The sequence below is a fragment of the Colias philodice genome, chromosome 15 (genome assembly GCF_061535455.1).
Source record: "Colias philodice isolate Cphi_HAF_F1 chromosome 15, ilColPhil1 Martin Lab GWU primary, whole genome shotgun sequence".
Taxonomy (NCBI): domain Eukaryota; kingdom Metazoa; phylum Arthropoda; class Insecta; order Lepidoptera; family Pieridae; genus Colias; species Colias philodice.
In genome coordinates, this window is record NC_143100.1 from 2,176,353 (window position 1) to 2,201,142 (window position 24,790).

At 31.4% G+C, this 24,790-nt stretch overlaps 1 protein-coding gene across 1 annotated transcript in view; it reads left to right on the forward strand.

Annotated features, from left to right (window-relative positions):
• Window positions 1-5,483: 5,483 nt before the first annotated feature.
• Window positions 5,484-24,790, forward strand: part of LOC149482048 (kin of IRRE-like protein 2) — a 176,819-nt gene continuing 157,512 nt past the window's right edge. The window contains exon 1 of the mRNA XM_089703743.1: window positions 5,484-5,635. The gene's annotated coding sequence lies outside the window, so the exon portion shown is untranslated. The remainder of the gene's footprint in view (window positions 5,636-24,790) is intronic.

Sequence of the window (24,790 nt, forward strand, 5' to 3'; positions counted from 1 at the left end):
AATATCTTCGAGTGAAGGAATCACCGCCATTGAGACTTTGAAAATGGCAATAGTGCAAAATAAAAACGTCTTGCATATTAAAAAGTCAGGACAAATGATTGAAGATAACAATAAAGAATAGGACGAAATAGGCTAAGAATTCAGGCGCCGATACAGCCTTTAGTTTTAAGAAACGAAACAGAAATAAACCAAGGAAAATATTATATTGACATGCACTTTTATTGTATCCTACAATCACCTACAATGAAACATTAGAAAGAACAATATTCATTACTTTATTTTATAAACAAAAGGCCAAAGTAAAACTAAAAGCGTATTACAGTAATAAATGTTATAATAAAATTCACTCCACTGGGATAAGATTGATAACAACAGTTCGTACTAACTGTGTGAAAATGCATGCTACGTGCTTAATAATTTGTAAGACTGCGTCTAACAAACCCACAAATAATTTAAATAGCATTTCTCATTAACTCGCGTTGAAACTAGTTAAATTATGTCCCATACTGCATACTCATATGCATAATGTTTTAATGTACCTTACGTTTGTCCAACATTGTTATGGTTTCAGTTTTAATATTCTTAATTGCTGAGGGGAAGTGCTGCTGTAATTTTGCATTGCTGCATTACAGGTAAATATTAATGGTTTAATAACGTTGAAATGCGTAGAATATATTTTGTTGTAAAACATATAATTTTTCATTGTATTTTTTTCACAAATTGAACGAATACTTTGATATGGCTGGTAACTATAACATCGTTTTTAAAATTAGAAATCTCGAACGACTTTTAGTTTATAAGACTGTATTGATTATAATATATAAATTATAGTGTTAAAATTCAGTAAAAATATATTCAAAACACACCGATGAACATAGTCAAATAATTATATTAAGCCAACTTACCACCTGCATCTATATTCTTCATGTTCTCTCTACATTTATTTCTCATACAAATTTGTGTACTAAATATTTCATTCTCTTAAAGTTAAGGTATAAAAATGCAGTTCTGTAGTAATGCAGGTATGAAAATAAAAATAGCTACCAGAAATATTACAAAACTTTTTTTTATAAGAAAAATATTCTCGAAATACTTGTAGAATCAAATAATAACAGCTAATTGGTATTGTACGGAAATAGATCTATTGGTTGTAAGAAAATAATGTAAGGTATGAATATCACACAATACAAAAGACAGCTCTTAATGACCATTGGAAATAAATTCAGTCAAACAAAACTCAACTCTTTGCAATGAGAATAAAGTGCATTTTTAAAAATTGTAGTGAAAAACGTTCGCTATATGAGAACAATAGGTCTCAATGCAAGCGGAGAAGGGAAAACAACGAAGGTGTTTCTCAAACTTTGCCAATAGTTTAACTAACACTTCAGATAAATCAGTATTAAGTGCTTTTAAAGTTCGCTTTTAATTTGATGTTATACAGTTGAAAAGCTGCTTTTAAGAATATGAAAACAAGTTGGGTTTGCGAATAAATGGTATTAAATAATCAGATTCAATTGTTTCGTTTGAACGGGCATGTTTCGGAGGAAATATTGGGGGATCGACCAATTTTCCTCGATTCCTTCGGTTTATTTTCTTTCACATTTGTTTCGTAATAATTTATTACCTTCTTGCTATCCGCAAGAATATTTGACATTCCATATTATAATTAGAATTTTGTAGTTTTCTAATAGTAGACGAGTAGCTCTATATTTCCTTAAAATAATAATTTACAAATAACTTTTAAAAGCACTGGACCGCTATCAACCAGAAATAAAATAGATTATTATTTGCTAGCAAAATACATCCAAATGTTCTCTTTAATTGTATTAATCTAACGAATATAGATAACATAATGGAAACATTATAGAGGCACATAATATTTTCTTCATTATCTCGTCATTATGTCCATCCTATGTACGAAATAGTAGCTACTGTAGGTATAACATTATTAAAGTTCATACATATTTCAGCCATTTTGGCATGAAAACGTAAAATGCAAACACACGTTTCCATTTTTAATATTTAAGTATATAAAATACCATATAAATATCCACTATTAAAACATTAAAAATATTAACAAACCTACCACGAGTTCCACCAAAAAGACTTGAAAAACCAAGAAGGACGCAAAAACTAGTGCAAAATGAAATATTCAGACCATCACAATGCCCTGGAGAGTTGATGGTCGAGTTATTTAGAGGAAACTCGATTTCATTATTCAAGTTGAAAGTGCGCTTATACTTGCACCATCCGAGACGAGGTTGGATGTGTCAACATTGTAATTTGCATTACATTTTAGTAATTGAATTTCGTGGTAATTTAGTGACAACATTATATTGAATAGAAAATTAAATGGAATAAATGATGTTAACGCGTTGATTGTGTTTCCTCTTAATACACTGACTAGTAGTTTTAAATTATTACTTTTTTATTAATTTCATAGACGCCAACTTGAACTTAATTGTATTTTATTCGTGTAAATTTTAACAAGGATTCATGAATATTTTTTAAACACAGATACGGAATGTCGCATTTGAGCAACTTCGAAGAATACAGTATGTTTCATATCAAATGGCTATGACAAATTATTTTAAAACGAATTTTGAATGACAATAGTCACAATATTTCTAAAGCCTATATTTTCTGTTTTATGTATAGTTACTGCCGCTAAGAAAATCCTAAGTGTTCATTCTTATTCAGACAAAATATTCGAAACTTTTACAACTATAGCAGTGTAATATCACTGTTCTCAAGAACATTATACTAAGTACACAATATAAAATCAAGAACCCGACAATCTGCTAAACGTAAGAGATACGGTATATGTATGCAAATTAGTTAGCAACTTGTATCTGGGGATGGCCGCTCCATTGACCGTGGAAGCTACCGTGAGCTATCTTACAAGACTATTATAGTTACAATAATAATATAGGACGGTTGTCATAGTTACGATAATAGTTTAATAGTATATACGATAGTTATACGCTCTTTATACTGTGGTTATGTAGACGCGTGTGGTTTGCTGTGTGTTTTAAGATTAATAGTGTTATGTAATATGTATGTATCGTTGAAATATTCATCCATATTAACATTTATTTGTATTAACATTTAATATGCGTATATTTCCTACATACAAAAAAACTTACGTAAAATTTATTTTGTTAGGTTAAAAGATTTTGTTCAATAATTTAAAATATCATTAATAAATAGTTAATTTTGTGCGCGATATATAACACAAATGTTGAGTCTAATTATACCATAACAACGTGTATTTTACTTGTATTTCTGCCTTAAATTAGTACTGAATAGAAATCATTTGTCAAAATTGCAATAGTATCATTCTGTATCATAAGTTTACGACAAACATACAAAGCGGATGAAACCAAGTAATAATTCATACTATTAACAGTTATAGTGTAAATTCTATTATCCAGTGGGAGCTGCCAACTGTTCTTAGCATACTAATTCAAGGAAACTAGCTTCAGAGAAAAGCCAAGACTCAAACTTTGAGGAGTTTTCTAATTACGCTCCTACAACCATTAAGAGTTGAGACTCCTTCTAGAGGATGCTAAATGAAATAGTGTTGCGCCATTTAAATATATTTTTATGCAAATAGAATTACGGATGGTAGTTATCGTTGTCTTGTCTTAATTAAAAATAAATTGGTCGAGTGTTAAAATAAAGGGGTATTAAGTCGTTCAAAAAGATGTTTGTATAATGAAAGGGTGAAAAATTCCTTAATTTAATACATTTAATAACAGTTACTTTATTGCAAGATAGCTGTTAATGTAAAAATAAATTTGAAAATAATATAATAAATCCATATAATCGTTTTCCAATAAATAACAGAACAAAATACAGCTTACAATAATAAATTAAGGATAATATACCATTGGAAATACAAATTTGCATGTGTACTTATAAATAAGCCACTCATTTCATTCATTATAATCATAATCATAATCATAATCATAATCATTTATTCACCATAAATACAAAATTAAATACATAGAAATAATTATCTTAATTAATTAAACATAAAAATACAAGGATATCATAATAGGACCTGATGATTAAAAAGATAATATGACCTGCAGACCTACACTAAGACAGCTTGTATCGTAGGCCTGCAACCCTTCCTATTCCTATTAATTATATATTATCCATTTTCAATGTTTATCATAAACAAAATCACTACTAACCACTTAGTTATGAACATTGTAACAACATGTTAAATGTATTGTAATAAAGTTTAAAATTATTTCAGTAACTACAAATATTATGTTGACAACGAAACTTTTTAAATTCAGTCAGAAGAAGCACTTACATGTAAGAAACATTAAGCCGTGGATATTTTGAATTTATCAAGTTTTTTTCAAAGATAACAAGCCTTATAAGTTTACTAGGTTTCCGCCTGCGGCTTCGCCCGCGCAGTCAAAGAAAAACCCGCATAGTTCCCGTTCCCGCGGGATTTCCGGGATTGCGTCATTTTCCCAGGATAAAAAGTAGCCTATGTCCTTTCTCGGGTATCAAAATATCTCCATACCAAAAATTTCATGAAAATTGGTTTAGTAGTTTAGGCGTGATTGAGTAACAGACAGACAGACAGAGTTACTTTCGCATTTATAATATTAGTATGGATTATTTTCTCGTGTCTTTTCTGTTCTTAAAAAAGCTATTTGTATTTTACTCTATTTTCGACTCTACATTTTATACATTTCAAACTTACTATTAAAGATCCTTTTACAAAACACTAAGGTATAAAATACGTGGCATTTATTTGACTCTATAATATAAGACTCTAAAATTACTGTATCTTTCACATAACATCGTAATTAAATCCATACTAATATTATAAATGCGAAAGTAACTCTTTCTGTCTGTCTGTTACTCAATAACGCCTTAACTACTGAACCAATTTGCATGAAATTTGGTATAGAGATATTTTGATACTCGAGAAAGGACATAGGATAGGTTTTATCTCGGAAATCCTACGGGAAAGGGTTTTTCCTTGAAAACGCGGGCGAAGCTGCGGGTGGTAAGCTAGTATAAAATAAATTACACTACAGAAGTTTTAAACTCTGAATATTATAGGTACGCTACGCTATACGTGTTACGTTAAAAATAAATTCCAACATAAGGCTTAAATACTATTTCAATTTATTACAACTATCAATGGATGATAAATTTGATTATGTATTTTTAGACTTTTAAAACTGAAAAATTTTAAGACATTTTTTTTTTATAATTGTTGTATACGCCTGCTTTATGGCCAATTCAGTTTATGAAATAATTATTAATGTATTTCTGTAAATTGTATTAATTGAGTCATTATTGGTGTGTCTAATAAATAAAAAAACAAAAACTATAGATACGTGTTACTTTTCTTGCTAATTGAATAATCCAAACAGATGCCAATAACCGCTTCCTTACACATCCCGAAACAATGCTAATAAACTAAGCCAGAATTATCAATAAGGCGGGTGCATACGACCGAATTAGCCGGGTTAGCTTAGGTCAATACAATTATGTGTAATTGTCCGAAGCTTGTCCTTACTTGTTTAATGTTTTAGTGTTGGTGGTTGTGTTTTGTGCTGTGTGTTTGTGCAAAAATTGTGGGTTCTGGTGATTTTTGGTAAGTACTAATTATTATGGAAATTGATTATTTAGAATGTGTATTTTTTATTAGATATATACCTATTTAATTTTATTTTTGAGATTAATTAGCTGTTTAGTTTTAGGATCGAGTAATTAAATATTATTAATATGGTAATTAATGTACTTATTTAGTGAGAGGTTTAAGATAAATTTTATTCGACAATGTTTTTTTATGTATAAAAAAATGAGATTCGGCAATTTTATCAAACTTTAGAAATGCTTTAAGTACTTAATTTTTTGATTTTACTATGTACATACTTAACATTAATTTGGGACAATTTTTGTTCAGAATTAATTTTACGGCAAAATAAAAACCGTAAACGTTTTTTCAACGTTGAGAATTTCGATTACAATACAAGATCAAAAACACAGGATCTCTCAGTGCTATTACGCATTAACCAATCAAAAATTTAACAAAATCGCTAATCAAACAACATAATATTATAATCACGAAAAACGCGTGTAACGAAAGAACTCGTTTCGTCAATTGAAACCATCAAAACTTTTACATAAAATCTCGCATTCCGCCTTCCGATTCTTTGATGTTCCCGTCACTGTGGCTGACATGCGAAGGAACTCTAATCGCATTAAGGTCCAAGAGCCTATACTACAAAACTGTATATAAATACGTTGGGAAGAAATTTTTTGTGAACGCGTAAATAATTTTAGGGAGATTCGAATAAAAATAGATTAAATACTACCTTTTGGTTTAATTTGGGGATAAATTTAGGTATCGAAACAAATGTTTAGGTAGCAAATACACATCAGGGTTAAAATTATTACTTACCAAAAATCACCAGAACTCACTATTTTTGCACAAACACACAACACATAAAATTGTTCATGATCGTTTAAAATATATTATTTACAGTGGCTAAGGTGGCTAAAATGTAGAAGTAAATAGACGAAATATAATTAATATTAACTTTCATTATCTTTTCCTTCGCCTGTTTTCGTTATTATAACGGCTATGTAGACTTACAATAGGATTTATGAAAGCCATTATCATCATAAACTCCGCTGATCCGACAAAATTTCAGTTTGAATATTTAATAAATGAATAAAGAAACGTTAACTAACTCCTAATCTATTTAAACACCGAAGCACCTTTAATCAAGTAAGTAGTTCCGAATAAAATTGCCTAATGGAATTTAATTTTGACCTTCTCTGATTGATACGAATTACTCTGTAATTTTCTTGTAACAAAAGTTCCTTTGTTAATTTAAATCTTTGAAACAAAATCGTCGTAATCCCAAAATGTATGTTTACAAATGTATAAGACAGTTTCATTCCTTCGTTTGTTTCTTTGAGAAAATTATGTTTGTTGTTCGTAATTGAATATAATATTGTCCTCTCCTGAATCTTTGTATCATTTCAATTCTTCCAAATATCGCTTTCGGCAAAAAGTTTTACGGAATGGGCTTTGTTTATACATTGAATAACGTTCAATATTTTATAGAGTAAATATATATTTTGAAACGTAAACATCCTGTTTGTAGGAAATCCGTTCTTTTATTTATTTAGATCAAATATCTCATCCAGATTTCCGATATAGTTAATATTCATACGTTCAATTATAATTCTATTTTCCGCAGTATTCTAAATGTTTTCTGCGGTTTCATTTGTCCAAGTATTTCTGTTGTCAACGTTTCAATTGTGAATATACTTTTCATAAAATTTAATATCTGGGGGCACGGCAGTGCCCCCGCCAAGTCGAGCAAAAAAAAGCGGCACGGCCGTACCATCCTTTTCTCGAACAATTCGGGCCTTTTTCGACCCCCTATAATTCGGTTGTGGATAAAGCAAGAAACCTGAATCTTCAGTAACTAATCCGGCATTGTATAAACACGGAATATTTAAAATTTCAGTCAATTTGAACCAGTAGTTTAAGAATGACAACTTGTTAAAGTTTCTAAATTTTGTCACTCACTGACTCACCGATCATCAAAAGTCCAAGGCACTTCTAGCAGACTTAGAAGCTTCATATTTGGAATACATATAGAGTTTAGTGTCTTAATCATGGGAAAACTTAAATATTTTGTAATTTCGGTCCAGTTTTCCAAATACACCAACTGCATCAGTTCAGTTCAGTTGGTGGTTGGTGGTGGTATCAAAAAGAAAGGCTCTACAAAAACAAGTGAGATCCCATCAAAAACATCCTGTAAAAAACCCAAGTCTCGCAGCTCAGTCTTTCTACCGTCAAAAGTTGTGAGATCCATGTAATACCAAGTCGGTTAATCTATTTAGTGTCTACTTGAAGGACCTTCTGTCTTAAGTTATTACATAAGTTATTATCATGCCAATATTAAAAATATTTAACGTTTTAAACAAATAGATCGACTTGGACATCGCATGAAAACAAAATGAATATTACAATATTATATTAGATTCTTTAGTCTCTCGCGCCTCACGCGATTGAAACTCTCGTTTCTGTTGGTCGCTGGCCCGTCGTGCTGTGTAGTGTGATACATACTAATAATCAAATCAAGCGATGTCCAAGTCGATCTATTTGTTTAAAACGTTAAATATTTTTAATATTGGCATGATAAGTAATAACTTATGTAATAACTTAAGACAGAAGGTCCTTCAAGTAGACACTAAATAGATTAACCGACTTGGTATTACATGGATCTCACAACTTTTGACGGTAGAAAGACTGAGCTGCGAGACTTGGGTTTTTTACAGGATGTTTTTGATGGGATTTACTTATTTGTTTCTAATAAATTTTTCTGTCATTCAATATTATTGTGGAAGTTTTATATGTTCCGTAACAACAAATATGTTTTTAGAATATTTTCGTATTTTGTACACATCAAGAATTTTTTGTAAGAAAAAATTATAAGAGAAATTGAATTATACTGAAAAGTTCATTATTATCTACATTGTAAATAATTGAACGGAACACAAATATAAATAAGTTTAAATTAATAAGTTTAAATTAATATATTAAGTTTATTTAAATTTTAATGGGGTTCCATCCCTTCACAGTCGATATACCGCACACACGCACTCAGCGTTATGCGAATTCATTTTTCATTCGAACTGCGAAGGTGTGGAATTCTCTTCCATCGTCAGTATTCCCGGACCATTATAATCTGCAGCTCTTCAAGTCTAGAGTGAATAGGCTTCTTCTAGGCAGACGTGCTCCTTCATAGATCACATCACCGCTTTACATCAGGCGGGATAGTGGTCAAACGCCTGCCTATCATGTATAAAAAAAAAAAAAAAAAATAAGTTTAAAATGTAAAATGTAAATTATTTGAACAATTTTCAATTTGAATATACAATAAATCTTCGCTTAATGATGGATTCGTTTAATTTCCAAACATATGAATTGTTAATATATTTTGATAGTCATTAAAAATAATGGGCAAAGTTATTTACTTTTCACCAAAGACAACTAAAATAAAACAGGACATAAAATTTGCAAAAACGGCAGTCTTAACGCTAACAAGTAAATTCTATCAGGCTGCTTGCCTAGTAATATAGTAATTAGATTATTAAACATGATGAAAACATTGGAACAAGGAAATAATTAAGAAGTAAATATTAAATAAAATCGAATGCAATGTTTCAATAAATAATACAGTGATATTGGAATCACAATGTAATCTCCGAAAGATAACCCTTAACCGCTCTATTATAGCAAGAAGGATTGAAATCAAAACAGCTAGACAATCTATACATATAATAAAATCGTAGGAAAGTCAAAACTGTACATTGAATATTTTTTTAAAAGAATACATATTCCATGATCTATAATCGATATAGAAGCCAAAAATATAGTTTTTAGAATTTTTGTCTGTTTGTCTGTTTGTCTGTTTGTCTGTTTGTCTGTTTGTCTGTATGTTTGTCCGAGCTAATCTCGAAAAGTACTGCATAGATTGACTTCAAATTTTGCATGAATATTACTAACAGGTCGAGTGAGGTTTTTTTAAACATATTATCATGCTATCACCTCCGGGGGAGGAGCTGTGAACCTTTACTTTTCTTACGTATTCCGTGTACTACGACAGCGTACAATCTAAAGACTCATGTTTAAATGTTGTTTTTGAGTAAGCCATGCTATTATCTAGCTTTACACTATAAAAACTACGTCATTTACGTAATTTGGGCAGAGAAACTGTTTAATGAATCTTAGTACTATAAAGACAAATTTGATTCAGCGCCATCTATGAGATTTCGTAAAAATCAAATCAATTTACATGTTAACACTACTGAACACAATGTTAAAAATTAATAATTTAAATATAATTATGTTATTTATTTATTTAACTCTTTAACCCATAATAAATCTTCCCTTCCCTATAAGGTTATAATTCGTGTGAATATACTACATTTTTAAAAGTGAGGGTAGATGTATATTATTTTAAGTCAAACTTGACACCATTACAGTTAATCTAATATTGATTGTGTTCATTGGTTACATTTTTAAAAATCTTCGTGTTTTAATAATTCGATCACGAGGCGGGACTCTAATACAAAAAGGTTAGTTCGTTGATAATTATTATTCCTTCATCATTTACATGTTGTTAGTAATAATATACTTTGACTGTTAATACTTTTGTTCAGTATTTATCTGTATGATTATTGCTTGGTAATTAATATATTTTCATGTCGTATACCTAATTATAAACATAAGTGTGATGTGAAACTAGCTGGATTTATTTTTACACACTCACAGTCTTATATTTTGTGTTAATGTTAAAATAGTATTAATAATAGTGTAAATCATAATATTTTTTCAAAGTTAAAAATATTTTCTTTTTTCTGATGGTGTTGCCATCGAATTAAACCGCGCTGTCGTTTCGTTCACAAAAAGTCATGTTATTAGGACCGAATATGTAGCCGCCTCAACTTACGGAAACGAGAGTAACCTGCGTTGTCTGTTAGTTATTGTATAGTCGAATTTAACGTTACATGGAAATTGGAATCTAAATATATGTATACCTACTTATATTAAATCTGTAGAGGTCAATTCTGCACATGAAATATATTTCCTAAATAACTATTATTTTTCATATTCGTGAGCAGAGCAGCAACTCCATTTTTAAGCTTTCGTCGCGTGTGCGTTCTTAATGCGTGTATCTTAATGGTTAAAGCTACACAGAAATCAAGTATGAAAGAAATGTTCTCCATATTATATAAAAAATATCTCCCGACATCATAAATGTCTATCTTTTATGGTTGAGCTTAGGAGTTCAAAGCTTCCTGATTATATTTGTCTACTAGCTGTCCCCGCGACTTCTTTCGCGTGGAATAGTGACTATGGGACCTATGACCATGGGCTCAGGGTGGGGCAACAATAAAAAATCATTTTTATTTTCATGCTCCCACTCCCGCGCCTACTCGCACTCCCACGCCATATGCCACGTTCAGTCCCAATCCCACGCCCACGCCCACTCCCCTTCACAATTAGTACCTACCAGATCAAAGCCAGGGTAAGCGCCCCACCCAGCCCCACCGTGGCTACGCCCATGCTGAATTACTACTTAAGATACAATTATTGAGTAAATACGTACTAAAGTCCGGTCGCGAAGCAGAAAGAATTTCGTACAATGACCTCTTTACCTACTGACAGTGGTCACAAACATTTTTGAATGAAGTGCAGTTTACATGAAATATTTGGAGGAGAAAATGTTTTTTACGTCCTCTATTCATTTACAATACTTATTAGTTAGTTACATTTTAACTTTTTGAATAACAACGATATATTATATAAAAAAAAGTGTGCGTGTACACACATAAGAAGTGAAACTTCTTTATGACCTTATTTTTCAAAAAATAATTTATTATGTAGGTACAATATTACAGAAATACGTTATTCTAACACGCGATTTCGACTTAGGCGGATTTTGATTGGACATAAAGAGTTTGAGGTTTATTCTTATAAATTTTGAATTCACAAAATCATAATTGAACACCTGACACCAATCAAGCAAACACAAACCTTACGCTCTCAGGTTAAAGGTTTACAATCCCTAAGGACGGCGGTCATTGCACCTGTGCGAGCAAGACACATTATTTTTACAAGGGAGTGACAGTGACAGGTAATAACAGGTTAATGTACGAAATTCTTCCTGCTCCGCGACCGGACTTTACCATAAATAATTAAAAGAATTGTTATTAAAATTTCTTACTAAACTGAGCTAAAAAACTTACGTACCAAATTATTAAAGAAAATCAAGAAATGAAATGCCTAACCTATACCAAATAGTTACTACATAATGTAATTAAAAATTATGATTAGTATATAATATCGAAAATCGAAAAAGAAATGCCTAACTAATTCTACGTAAAATTTCTTTTAAATTATGTCATAATGTTTTTTAGGAACCAGGGGGGGGAGAGGAGCAAATTCTATTTCCTTCCTTTCTTAAACGGATGTTTTTAATAATCTATGGTGTAGCCACTGATCAGCTTAATCAAATCCAGCAACAAATCCAAATTAGATCTTTCCTGTCTCACGCACGTAACTAAAGGCTGAAGAGAGAGAGAGCACGTAACTAAACCGTTTAGACGAAGAAAAGTGTATAGAAAAAGGAATAAATAATTTCATAAACTTCCCGACGATCTTTAAAAATAAATTATAACTTTCATTTTTTTCATTCCCACTTTTACCCCTATGTAGGTATAATAAGTGGATGAACCAATTTTGATACACTTTATCTAAGAACCAGCGTCGGAAAATATTCTGCCTAACAAAAAAACCGCATCTAATTCGGTTTACCTGTTAGCCAGCTACGGTGCCATAGACAGACACACACACACACACACAGAAATACATAGCGGTAAACACATAACACCAGTCTTTTTGCGTCGGGGGTTAAAAATATAATACGACATAATTTAAAGGACATTTTATGTGGAAAATTTACCTATACACCAGGGTAGATAATTTTTGAAACAAAAAAAAATCGCAGTAGGATGAAACCCATTAGAAAAGGATATGATAAAAATGTAAGGAAAAATAAATTACGGTCAATCGGAGTTCGGGAAGTGGGAGGGGGGGGAGCTTTTAAGAGAAAAAAATGGTTTCTCTCGATTTCTCGATAATAATAACACCTGCTAATTTTTTTCTACATATTTTAATTGTACAGACATCACTTTTCCACAATTTTATTATATGTATTGCTTCACAAGCATTGGCAGACGACAAGCGCTTGTCGCCATCCGTCGCGATTTGAACTGAGCGTTCCCACGGCATGTGTGCGTATGGCAAGCACTGGCGAGCGACAAGCGCGCCGATTCCCATGGCATGTGGTGTGGTGTGGCGCGGTCGGATTTGTGAAGCAAACATGTCGTGGGAATCAGGCTTTAACTTAATTTTTATTCACCCGCATCAGTGCCACCTAAAAAATCTTTATATCGAAATTCGAGCAAAGTTAAGAAAATGAGAAATAAGAGTTCTCAAGGATCGTTAGAGATAAGAGGCTTACTATTGACCGAAAACAACATGTGTTATGCCGAACCTGAAACCGCTTCACAACGAGAATTGCGGCTCACAGCTGACCGCGAACGGCATGTACTATCCTGTGAGACCGAAACCTTCACTGAGAGGGTATAACGTCTCACAGCTGATCGCAAATGGCATATTATACTATCCCGTGAGACCGAAACCCTCACTGAGAGGGAATTACGTCTCACAGCTGATCACGATCGTCATATTTTATCTCGAGAATCTGAAACTTTTACTCAATATGAAGACCGTTTGACAAATAATAGGGTGCACCATAATATTATTCGATCTCTCGAAGATGAACATGAGCATAAGCAATGACTAGAGTAGGGACGCGAATATTACCATTATTTGAGACAAGAACGATTAATAAGTTTGTTTAATGAAAGATTAAGAATTGAAACTATTGGTCTCTTGAAACGGACGAATAGCGAGAGGCCCGTCTTACTGCAGACAGATTTCGACATAGTCTTAATGACTTAGAGGTAAACATAGAAGATCAATCTACAAATTCGGTGGTGTGGTCCGACAAATATAAAAGTGGGTTTGCTTATAACCTCACAATTGATTACCTACAGATCATCTTCTGTATAGGCGATATTAACGTAGTATGTTCTTTTTGTAATGCTTTAAAGTGGAGTAAGGAGTCGGCTTTCGTTTGAAGATACGCCGGAACCTTTGAAATCACTACTTTTAAGTTAATCTAAACAGTTCTTAGACAATATTAGCTCTTATAGTATTGCGTTTTAAATGATCCTTTGGTGCTCAACAATTATCAGATGCTCCTTTCATTCTTACTTTTAAGATACAAGGTCAAGTTTATCATTTGATAGGATCCCTTTTGCCTGAAGGCCAACCTAAGTTTCTTTAAATATATTTTGTATTCGACTACGACGAATAATCGAATACAAGAAATCAATATTTCTCGAATTTAAAACTGAACTCATTTCACAATTTTAGAACATGTTAATTCATCAGGTTAATCCGTATATATGCGTTTTAAATCGACATTAGAAGCTTTTCCTCAAGATGGTGATATTAATATAAAATTGGTATAAATGCCGATAGACGGAAGTCTATCAGCACTCAGGAATTCCCTGAGCGTGTTATAACGCCCAGGCCACAGTATTACAATTTTTCCTACAGTAGGGCGACGAATGTATTTTCGCATAGCAACGGAGGGGAACTCGTGGGGGGTAAAGTGACGCGGGCCACGTACCACAAACATGCTTAGTTTGTGGTACCGAGCGCGAAAGAAAGTCATCGTGTTTTTAGTAAAGTTACTATGTAAACTAACGTAATTTATTACTTAGGTACATATTCTATAATGGTGCGCTCAAACTGTTAATCTACATTTAATTTAGATTATTATTTTAATTACTAAGAAATGTAGAATTTAAATCACATTCATTCATGTTTTCCTCAGATATTCGATGTCTATGATTTTCGATGATTTTAAGATTTTCTTATCAGAGTATTCAATTTTAATGTAGTTAAATTTTATAAGAGACAATTAAGAACATTCAAAAATAAAGTGTCACGTATTTTTTTTAAACGACGAATGACGAAAAACGACCGAATCGCGGACGAAGTCGCGGGCAACAGCTAGTCATATCAATAATACTGATGTTGGCATGCGGGTTAACATTAGTTATCAACTATTGTTAGACCAAGAGCGGGTTGTCAATACAAACTGATTGTTATCCAACTTGGGGGTCTAAATTGTACGCAATAAAAATTAATTTTAGACCATAGTAACGTAAATATCCCTAGTATCTTTAAATAGAGCGTTGAAACGGAAAATTACCTTTAGTTTCTCGATAAGTCCATAAACGTTAAATTATATTAAGACGTTTCTAGAAAATAGTTTTGTTATTGTATGTATTGATATGGAACAATATATGTTTTGTTATTGTATGATTGATTATTTGATTTGGAACAAAATATCAAAGTGTAAATTCTAGGAAGGTTTGAACTTGTTGCTGATTCTTGTGATTTTATGAGACGTTGATAAACATCATTGACAATAATTTGCCTCTAAGGGCCGATTTTACAATCCTTGGATAAAACTTACCCGTCCAATAAAGTATTACACGATAATATTAAAATGTCACGTAAACTCTCAAATACGGGCAATTAGAATACCTTTCATAAATGGTAGTTTAATACGTTATTGAAAAATCAACCCTAAATCAGATTTCATATTCATAATACGTCCTGTTTTCGATATTAATCAGATAGTGAACTGTATTAGTTTGCCAAGATATATGTACATAAATACATTATATACTATTAATTTAAAATTAAACAGTCCTCTGAAGCGAAATAATCATTGCCAAAGTTATTATAATCATTGAGTACAAACATACGAGATATGTTTTTTTAATCGAGAAATAATTTAATTCTTCTTCTAAGTCTCGTAAAAATAACAAAACTACAAATCTGTATAAATGAAATAAATAAAACACGTCTCTACATATACCTATGTACATATAGCATGTAATCATTGTACCTACTCAATTATTAATCTAAATCATCGTTTTGATGTAAAACTATATTATAGACTACTAGATAACTGATAGTTAGTTCTATGGGTGTGTGTAAATAAATAAATAAATAAATAAAAATTACATGCGCCATGAATATCCATGTAATACTAGCCTCGATGCTTCAATAATTCAGTAGAATATTCAGGTCTTAATAAGCATTTAATGATAAATAGGTTTCCCTGATAGGTTATAATCAATAACAATCCATTCTGTTTCGAGGTACTTGGCTGAAGTGGAATTTGATCAAATTATTGTAGCAAATTATATAAACTATTTCTAATTATTTCATTTTGTAAACTTTGGTTTTGGACTATACAGGGTTACTTGTAAAACATCAGCAACCTCGCAGGACAAGATAGCTAACATCATAAGTAACAACATTTGTTCTACGACTTTTGATAATTTGTTACATTTTATTTTCATACAAAAATAAATATATTTTATTTATTTATAGTATAAAACATTCATTTATTTATAGTATAAAATATCTGTCAATAAGTTACTGATGACTAAAGAATTTAAACTAAAAAGCTAAGATTTTTTTAAAGAATAGAAATAAATCACGAGGCGCGATTCTAAACCACGTATTTTTATCTTGCTCATTTATAGAGCATTAATTGAATGCTTTAAAACTAAATATTAAAATTTAAAAAGCTATAAAGCGAAAGGTAATCCTTTTTATTCCTGAAACTTGATTAATAAAACTTCTTTGTCAAAAATAATACAAGTAAATCGTATTATTTAATTTAACTTCAAATGTATACTATTTTTAACAGTTCATAAAATAAAGAGAACATTCGTAGACGTATATCATTTCATACGGATAAAAATATTGTGAATCTCAATTATTCGTTTCATATCTGTAAAATTTTAAAAAGAAAAACCTGTTAAAATACAGAAAAAATTGCAATGTTTTGTCCAAAATAACCAAGAGAGCGCACAGGTAATCCTCCAACGTTTGAAATATCGTTAAAAGCTAGTTTTTTTACCAAAGCAAGCAAAGTGGGCTTGACTGTTCAAAAAAAATGTCAATGAATGCTCAGATTTTGAAATGTATCACGTAACTTTTAAAACTTTACCTACGTACTTTATGTATTTCCCGAAATGAAAAATCTATATAATAAAAATAAATCACCAAAATAAGTGTTGCTAAGCGCAAATATTGATAAGGGCTGAACCGATTTCGTTAATATTTTTTTCTATTATCCTTGAATTACGAGAATAGTAAGAACTGTTCTTATAGAGAGAAAACCTAATCATGTACCACGGGTGAAGCCGTGGCGGACCGTTTGTTAACAATATTATATTATATCATCAACAATGTTATTGTGAGGTTAAAGAATAAGTATTTTTTTATAATAAATAAAATGTTCTGGTTTTCAAGACTACGATATTAATGGATTTCCATGTACATAATATAATTTCTACATAGTTTTAATAAAGTAATGTTTATATTTCTCTTCTTTCTCTAACTTCTTGTTTATTGAAATAATATTCAACAGTTGACATAACATTTTTAACAAAAAATTAATTTATTAAAAACTTAAATTACAAAACTTTACGTTCATTGTTAAAACGTAGAGACGCGGACGGCTTGTCATAATATAATATGTACGTTTGCTGTCTACCTCGCTTTTTAAAGTTAAATTCGATTAAATTATGTACATGAAAATTAGCATGTTATTACATTGTTTACACACACACATAAATGACACATAAATTATTTTACACTAGCTGTCCCGGCAAACGTTGTTCTGCCTTTGTTTTATCACTACGGGGTATGAAAAATAGATGGTCGAGTCTCAGATCTACTCAATAGGCACACAAAATTTCATGAATCGAACCAGTCGTTTAAGCGGAGTATTTAACTAACATAGTGACACGAGAATTTTATATAATATGATATATAGAGATGTATAATACCAAATTGTGTTGTATTAAAACAAAGATGGAGTCAGTTATTACGTAAGACTACTGTAATTTGTAGCATGCAATTGTATTTATGTTTTTCATTTCGGTCCATATTTTCGTAACGTAAATACTTGTAGGAACCTTTGAAGGAAAATTAAATGGAAGCTTAACGAGCAGTTATCTCCAACTTTACACCAGTAATCACCATCGAGTGTGAATTTAGAAGTTTCTTCAATTTATTTCTGTGCAACTGTTTATGGTTTTGTCCGCTTGTAACCGATATATTGTGCCCAATTAATATTATGTTTTATATTTTAACGTTCGTATCTTGTATACTTTAAAATGAAAAATTTTAAACAATAAATAATACTATTATTTCATCCGTCATTTCGAAAATTTACAGCAAGTATGGTTACGGAAATAAATCTCCCGGCTTAACAGTTCATATTTTATGAATACGATTCACGTAAAATAAAAGAGTACCTATGTTGTTACGTAACTGTTATACGAATATGTACTTATTTATTTTTTTCAACAATTAAATTCATAAATAGAGTAGTTTAAGTAAACACCGTGGATCTTTAATAATTATGTCAATGCCATTGAATATGCATTCTTTCATTGTAATTAGTTCGAATAGCTTACGGAAGGAACTCAATGGCAGGTCAGTGAAACAATAAAAAACCTTACAACGTGTTAGAAATACAATTTAATACTCTTGGGCTTTCATTTATTCTTCAATTGGTCCTTTGAGGATTTCATTGATAACATTGGGATTTGAGGAAGTTATTTAGGGGCTAGGTCAAATTATGACCTTAGACATTTTATAAGATGCAAATAAAAATATTATTCATTACATATAAAGTTAATTACCTTATATTTTTAATTGTGCTTAAAATAGGCCATGGGGGCATATAAAAAAATATTTTTAGAAGACTAGCGGTCCGCCCCGGCTTTGCCAATGGTATATAATAATATTATGTGCGTTTTCTCTACATGAGAACCATCCTCAATCCTCATCATCCTCAATCAATTAAAGATTCATCAATTACAGATTACAAAATTGCACAAATACTTATTATATAGTTTAACTAAGTACTATATTTGTATCTAAGTGACCACAAAGCAGTACTCATCTTTATTCAAGGTCCCCTATTGTCTGTATAATTATATCACATCCGCTGTGCTGGTGACCGACAGTCATTTGCATAATGTAACATTGCATTTAATTTCGTTTTAGATTTTTGTATATATGTTACCGGAAATGTATGTAATCCGTCATTGTATACAATTCCTAGGAAATGTATGTAATTCCTAAAATCGCACGGAAATATTTGAAATAAATTATTTTATACACATTTCCTAGGAAATCTGTAAATTTCCTAAATAGCGATCGGAAATGTAAAACATTTAAGATATTGATATGTCGCAGGCAAATTGTATAATCTAATATAAAACGTTAAATACAACAAAAATGGTTCATTGATAGTAACAGTAACATAGGAATAAAAAGTAATAGACTTCCAACATCATTAAAGAGATATTACAATAAAAAGTGCAGTATTCCAGGTCCTTAAAAGTTGTCCAGTAACTAAGAATTTTTCACAGTAATTTCTTCTTATCTGATACCGGAAAACAGCTTCGGGCGTTCCATTCGCAACTTATTTATGAAGTAATAATTTTTACGTATTATTACTGAAACCTTAATTAGAACACGGCCTCCCATCAACATTAGGGAGTGTAGAACAAACTTTATACATAAATTTATAATTTTCTCCTTGTTTGTACCCGCGAGAACGAAGGGTGCTTACATATTGCATATAGTGTTATGTTATGTACGTGTAGTACAATTTGCATAATCTCAGTGTGAGAAGAATTTCTTAATTCTGTGTAAAATGATTTACTCGTAGATTCGCTGTTCGTTGTCACGTCTTTATACTTGGTAGCTGTTAATTTGTAGTCAGCTTGGGTTTTTATTTATTATGTGATAGTGTGGTGGTTTAAATATCGTAAGAATTAGTTGTATTAATTTTAAAGGGGATAGCATAAATTTCGATTGTAATCCTTTAATAACTCAGGCCCCGGAATCACAGACACAATAGAAAATCTATTGTGTCGTGGACCGATCGGGCCGTTCGGGGCTCAATGGGTTAATGAAAGTTTTAAAAATTTATTGTTAATGATTCTAGCACATAATGCTCTTAATGCATCTATATTGTCATAAACACGTACGAATACGTTTTATAAAAATAGTATTTTAATAATAATAAGATATTTTGTGGTGTATTTCTCATTAAAAAGAAAATGGAGTATCGACCAAATTATTTTTACAATATCATTTCTTATTCTTACATGAGACTAAAACAAAACAGGCGAAACGTGTACGATATATTATTACAAGCAAAATTGCATCTCTGTTAAGTCTTTTGGGAAATACGAGCAGAATTTTATGTTATGTTTAAATTAATGTTTTAGGCAGTTCTTCAAAATGTACACGTTTCTCAGATTAGCTTTTAAATTACCGTTTCGTAGTCATATGGAAAAATATGGGGCAAGGTCTGCTATCTCTGTTTTATGTTTATGCATTTCATTTTTTCGTTTAATAATATTTGATGCAAATTAACTTTTAAAAATACCCATTCAAGTTAAATTACACAGAAAATTACCCTATATTTGAACATCTTTCCAAAAGCGGCGCAAAAACATTTATCATATAGCCACCGCAACATTTTTCTCTTATCCCTTGAAGATTATAACACATCAAAGAAATACGTTACGTCTAATATCCCACAAAGGGATCATTATCGAGCAATCTGTGAAAATTATTGCGTAATAATTTATTATATTCGCACCAGGGGGCACTCGAGGGAACCAATCGGAACGGACTCTCGGCCCTAACTTTCTTAAACGAGAAAGGTAATGTATGCAAATTAGTGTAACTTTATTCCCTCAGAGCTATTAGGAACACTTTGACCGTTTGATAAGTGTTAGAATGGAGATTTTTCATTGTACTCCGCTATCTTATTAACGGAGATAAATTCTAATTTGCAGTTTATCTTTGCCCTGTTTCAGTTTTAAGGTCAAGACTTTCAAGCTTCAGTTGTTGCAAGTTTTTTAGTTTGAAGGCAGAAACTTCTAGAAAATTTATCCAGAGCTCTCCGGATCGAGAGGAATTGTAATGTATCTAGATAAGAGGTTCGATCAAGTCGTTCAATTGTTTTTAAAAGGCGTTTAATTTTTTAAAGAATATTTACAAACTACGTCGTTGTAAGTTTTCCTAAATAAAATATTAATGGCATAAGTAACCAAAATCAATTTGTTCAAGAGACGATAGTTTTTAAGCATGAACCCGGCCATAAAATTTGTCTCAATATAAAACACTACAATTTGAAAACAATAATCTTAAAAATAATATTATAATGATCTCACACCACAGCATACTAATTGTTCATTTATTTCTAAACACACTTTAAATCTAGGTTAGTCAGAGTAATTGAATTAAATTAATATATTTTTATGTAGAATACATTTGTTGAATTAGTTACAATGATTCGATATCAACTTATAGGTTTTCCTTCACATTGATTGGATACATTAAACGATTTCTAGTTATACGTTGTAGTAAGAGTGTAATAAAAAATTATACTGAAGGAAATAATAGCGCTTGTAGAGCAGAAAATAAAATAATAAAGAATATATTTTGTGTGACTTTACATTGGAAAGTTTTCTATATTCTAATATTCAAATATATAGGGTACTAGCGACCCGCCCCGGCTTCGCACGGGTGCAATGCTGATACTAAATACACTACAGAAAAATTGTGAACGTTGTATAGGTATAAAAATATAGCGGCCCGCTCCGGTGAGTCCGGCATCGCACGGCCGTATAAAATACATAGCCGGGCGGCCGCAAACGCTACGTCCCGCAATTTTTAAATCTGTAATATCTTCGAAAATATTCACTTAAATCATACGGTGTAAAGGGCCATATAGATCTATATTACATGAACAATGTATCCATGGTATTTAATTGGTTAAGGATTAATGCTGTATTGGTTAAAATCGCTTCGAAAATTAGCCATTATTTGTCGTAAAAAGTAAATGACAAAAAAAAGTTATTGTGGGTTATCCATAAGAGATAGACATATACCATCGCGGACTTTTCTGTAGACCTTTTCAATGTGTATAATACTTAGTACATTATTTTGATAAAACTCGTAGGGTTCAGCCTGCGTTTGCAATGTAAGCGGAATAAATGTAATTTTTTACGACATCACATTAGAAACCTCAAAAATAACAGTACTTCTCCACTACTTAATGGATCTTATTATACATATAAACCTTCCTCTTGAATCACTCTATCTATTAAAAAAAACCGCATCAAAATCCGTTGCGTAGTTTCAAAGATTTAAGCGTACAAAGGGACATAGGGACATAGGGACAGGGAAAGCGACTTTGTTTTATACTATGTAGTGATGATAGTGATGATAAATAAAACGTTTTGTTATATTATGTATTATTGCATTTTACGTAGAATAGAGGACGTAATACACATTTTATTGACTAAATTAAAAAAAAAATGGTGTGAAACATATTATTCCTTAAATTTATATAGAGAACACATGGCACACAACATGGTTCATACAAAACGTAAGTAAAAACACGACGACGAAAACAGTACACACACACACGCACAAATACATTCATCACATTCAATAGGTTCTATAAGTTCCATTAACACCATTGATAATTGTCTGAAGCACACATCAACAGTCGAAAAATAATAGCAGAGCCTTGAGTGGAATGAGTCATTACGGTAGAATGGCCTTTTCATGGAACACACGAATCGCCATGAAAGCAAGTGTAATTATTTTGTTGTGTTCGTCGGTCATTTTTCAATGCAATTGAGGATAAAAGCCTGTGTTGTTACATGGAATGGTGTTTCTTGTACTTGTAATATTATTTTGTTTTAAAAGCTTTAGACATAGGTTTGCTTGGCGAGATAACTGGATGAAAAGTTTAGGTGGTAATTATATGCTAATAATATTATAATCTGCGAGCCACTCGTCCCGGTTTTGCCAGTGCTGACGAAGTATTAAAACAAAATAAAATATAGCCTTTTTTTTGTGTGTATTTTTTTTTTACTATAATTACATCATACATGTTTATGTTTGTCGTATGACATTTGTGGCCACAACAGGTTATGGCTGAAAAACAGCGGTGAAAGCAATGACCTTTTGGTCATTGTTTTCTCCATAATATGCTGAGTCCATACCCTTTTCGTGGTGATTTTTTATTTTTTTATCTGTATTTTTAATTTGTTTTGTATGTATTTCTTGTTTTACCACGAATAAATGAATTCTATTCTATTCTATTCTTGTTATTTCCTCATAATGTAGCTGTTTGAAAGTAGAAGTTAGGTAAAAATGGTCCAAACATGGTGCCATCGGTCCAGTACTATTGGAGCCTATTATAGGTACAATACAAATAAAAAAACGAAAAAGTGTGTGATTGTGCAAAATTTCATCAAGATCGGCCTGAAAGAGTAACATACATCAATCCTCACAAACTTTCATAGTAATGGGATATACAATATAATAGTTTTAGTTCTTTAGGTTATGAGACTCAGCTTGTGCCAAAAATAAGAAAAACTTAATCTACCTACGCAAGTGTTTTCGATTTGACGATATTATAATATACTAGCGGTCCGCCCCGGCTTCGCCCGTGGCACATATTTACGTTTTCTCTACATAAAAACCATCCTCATACTTCAAGGAATATAATAAAAAAAGAATTATCGAAATCGGTTCAGCCGTTCTCGAGTTATGCGCTTACCAACACATTTTGCGATTCATTTTTATATATAAGAAGATTAAGTACGATACTAATATTATAATATATTATTAAGGCCGCCATGGAAAGCTCTAGTAGGTTAATTTAAAAAATTTCTAAGAACAGTATTGAAAATCATTATATTAATTTTTTTGGCGTTTGAATTTCCTTTATAAATTCGTAAAAATTGTTTGATTATTTGGCTTCCATTTACAGAGCAGCGGATAACATGATTTTTTGCACGGAGTTATTTTACGAGTCATAAAGACATAAACTACTTTTTGCAGCGAAAAATACACAATACTCTTGGTTTAGTCTTGAGAGAGAAGATGAAAGTTATTTTCATTTAATAGAGCGAATGAAACCGCGTTAAAAATTCAAAAATGTACAAAGTCATAAGTTGAAAATCGAATTACTATTTTAACGACTTCCAATTTTCTAAGTGTCAAACAGTTAACGGTATAATTATAATTAAACTGCGTACATACTTTATAATAATATTATCTTCTTACTAAACATCTTAATATGAAACACCAGCTACGCTCCGTGGTTTCAACCGCGTGGCTCCACTCCTGTGTCCCTAGTCAAGTGGTTTTCTGTTAGCGTAGCGTTCAATAGAATATAGACTACGAATGTATGAGATTGACGTAAGCTGTAGAGAAACGTATCTATAGCTTACGTCAATCTCATACATTCGTAGTCTTTTCTATTGAACGCTACGCTAACAGAAAGCCACTTGACTAGAGGGGCTGTTGGTCTTAGCGTGACAACATAATATTATAGCCTTCCTGAATGAATGGGCTATCGAACACCGAAAGAATTTTTCAAATCGGACCTGTAGTTCCTGAGATTAGCGCTTTCAAACAAACAAACTCTTCAGCTTTATAATATTAGTATAGATGAGATGAAAATACAACGTATGCTACCACTGTTATAATTTTGTGTGTTTAATTTTCATGAAATAGATAATTGATCTATTCCGTATACATCGCAATTACTTTTCACTAGAATTTGAAACAATATCCCGTAATTACCCATAATGCCAAAAAGGTTAAAATAATTGTTCAATAATAATTACATAAAATAGCATATATTCATGTTAGTATCATGTGATATGTTTCGTATAATAAAAAAAAAAATATCAACGTTATTAGCCAAGCATTAATTCGTGTACTTGAGCACACGTGTCAGAAGTGAAACTTCTTTGGCAGGATTCAAAGATAGCAAAATAGTCGCCTTATTCCATAACGCGGCGGTATTGTCGTGATGTCACCTTAAAATTTCTCAAAAGTTTCATTTCAATACGGTTTTTTTTTTATTGCAGATAGGGAAGCGCTTGACCACAATCTCGCCAGGTGGAAAGTTAAGATGTGGTCTGAGAT